Source organism: Zalophus californianus, chromosome 7 (genome assembly GCF_009762305.2).
Source record: "Zalophus californianus isolate mZalCal1 chromosome 7, mZalCal1.pri.v2, whole genome shotgun sequence".
NCBI lineage: Eukaryota > Metazoa > Chordata > Mammalia > Carnivora > Otariidae > Zalophus > Zalophus californianus.
In genome coordinates, this window is record NC_045601.1 from 144,380,527 (window position 1) to 144,383,531 (window position 3,005).

A 3,005-nucleotide genomic window follows, 5' to 3' on the forward strand; every position below is an offset into this window, starting at 1 on the left:
ATTAGAAGCCTTGGGTTTGCTTTATAAATATGGGCAGATGAACAGTTAGGTGAGGGAATGAATATTTCTGAAATTGGCAAAAATTATTCTAAAAGTCCAATCTGAAGCATCTGTAAGTTTTCTTTTTTTAATATGGAAAAGCAGTTTCCCTGAGGAGAACGCTGGGGCGCTGCTGAGTAATATCACCAATGACTTGTCCCAAATTTTGTGTAGCCGTGGTTCGATTTCTTGTCAAATCAAAATGTTTAAACAAATGAACAGTGTTATAACACGGGGCAGTTCTGAGCCCTTATATTATAAATGGTTTTTAAAACTAAAAGGGTCTGTTTAAAACTGCCTTAAATTGGGAAATAGATCATAAATAACACTATTGAGAAGATCTTTCCCAGTACTGTGGACATTCAGCGGCTTGTCTCTCATCGTTCAGAATTCTCTGACCCTGGGTGAGTCTCACCGGATTGGGAAATGTACACCTACTGAAAGCCACTCTTTGTCCTTACTTCCACTTTCGCTAATTCCTTTTTATGGGTCCCAGGGTGTCAGAGAAGAAACCACAGATGTTGATAATTTCTTTTCAATCCAAAGTCAAGAAAACCTTAGAGCCCGGTAGTATCTGAGAAAATGTACCGTTTTCAAGGAAATGCTATGTCTGTTTATATTCCTCTTTTTTTCTAAGATTTAATTTATTTATTTGACAGAGAGAGACACAGCGAGAGAGGGAACACAAGCAGGGCGAGTTGGAGAAGGAGAACCAGGCTTCCCGCTGAGCGGGGAGCCCGATGCGGGGCTCCATCCCAGGACCCTGGTGTTTATATTCCTCTTTAGCAAAGTGGCGGAAATACCATTTCCATCCTCTTAACAATCACATAGGAACAACCACCACAGTTTAATTTTGTTTACAATGCGCCAGGCGCTATTCCAAGCATGCTGCATTTATTGAACTCATCTGATTCTCTCTCTCTCTCTTTTTTTAAGGTCCAGTGTGGAGCCCAAAGCAGGACTTGAACTCACCACCCTGAGCTCAAGAGGGATGCTTAACCACCCGAGCCACCCAGGCACCCCTGAGCTCACCTGATTCTTACAACCATCCTACCAATGCCGCTACTTACTATTACTCTGTGTGTATACGAAGAAACTAAGCCTGGACCTACATCTCATAAGGTCTCCAAAAATAACGCCAGCTGGATCATAGATTTGAAAGTATGAGATTATGACTTATAATAAGAAATATATATTTGGTCTTTCCCCCTTTTCCGGGCACAGGGCTCCAAGGACCATTGAAATTTCCTAAGTGATGAGAGGGATGAAGGTGTCTTACTATTCCCAATAAGTCTTTCTCAACCACACCTGAGCTCACGTTACTGAAGTGATTTCTGGAATGATCCCAAGGACGGGGGCTGGTTGCCAGGGGAACCACCAAGGGATCAAAGTGTCAGGCTCCTCCATCCCTACCCCCTGACATCTGGGGAGGGGAAAGGGGCAGAAGATTGAATTAAATCACTAGTGTCCAAGGATTTAACCAATCTTGGTAAAGTAATGAAGCCTCCATGAAAACCCGGCACGGGGTGGGGTGGGGTGGGAGAGCATCTGGGTTGGTGAACCTGTGGTAGTGTAGGGAGAGCGGCCCACTCCCTGAGGACAAGGAACTTACGTTCTCGTACGGAAGGTTTGCTGAGTCCCGTGAGCCACTTTAGCAGACGAGTCAGACCTGAGGAGGGGGTCGTGGTACCTCCAGTGGACAGCTGGCAGGTCAGAAGTCCAGGTGACCAGCTGGACTTGCAATCGGCTGGCATGTGAAGTTGGGCAGAAGAGGGGAGGGCAGTCCTGGGGGGCTGGGCCCTTCCCCTGGGGGATCTGACACGATCTCCATGGAGACTGTCTGAATTGCATCACACTGTAGGCCACTCAGCAGGTGTTGCAAGACCATCTGGAGTTCAGAAGTATTGTGAATGTGAGTGTCCCGTGAGCATGAGCCAGCACAGGGACTGGAAGCAAGAGGGACTTCAGTCTGTCAAGACACTGCTCTGAGGCCAGGGTTCAAGGTTTCCACAGGCTTGGAGACAATCCGAGCTGGGAAAGAGAACGGTTGGGACATCATAGCCATTAGGCAGCAGTGGTTGTCTGAGCAAAATTAGACGTAATAATTTCAAGCCTGATCGCACAAGTATTTCTATTTTCCAGGAGCCCGAGAGAATGTCCACCATGAAGAAAGGCATCCTGTGATTGTCCCGTGTCCACGAAAATGGAATGCCCACAGAGAGTTCTGGTTCAAGATGGCGGGGAAGGAACCCACCACTCACACTTATGAATGGACCGATTCCTCCTGAAGAAGAGCTGAGGGCTGACTGAGCAGCTTCCGAAGGACCAGAGACAGAAGAATGGCCAAGAGAGACAGAGACATAGTAGCCAAGGGAACCCCTACGCCCAATTCTGAGAATGGCTCGGAGGCGGGACAGGACCCAGGGACCAGGAACAGATCGCTTTGTCTTTGGGCACAGGGAAAAAAAAACAAACCAACCCTATGGTTTAAAAGAACATATAAAAGAGACCACACTAGAATCTTGCCAAGAGACAAAGGAGCTGCAGGAAAGCGCTCCAGGTCAAGGACCACAGAACTACAGGGTTTATAGTCCCACCCCACCTTGGAAGTCTGGACCTGAGCAGGGCCTGGACAGCAAAACGGGTGGGTGCAGTCGTCCCGGTGCGCTTGGGACCTCAGGGAGCCCAGGGTCCACAAGCCCAGATCAGCCCCAGCCTGCACGGGGACGTGGGGAAAAACGAAGCCAGGGCTTAAAAGGGCCCAGGAGCGGGAACAGCCTCTCCCACTCCACCTTATTAGCCCAGGCCAGAGCAGGGTCTGGATGCCACAGGGGTGGGTCCAGTTGCCACAGGGAGCTTCTGACCCCCCTTTCCCAGGGCCCACACGCCCCCAGCAGCCACTCTGTGGTGTTGGGCCTCAGAAAACAAGCCCTCGTTTGGGGGCTTTGGTTTTTGTTCTAATTTTG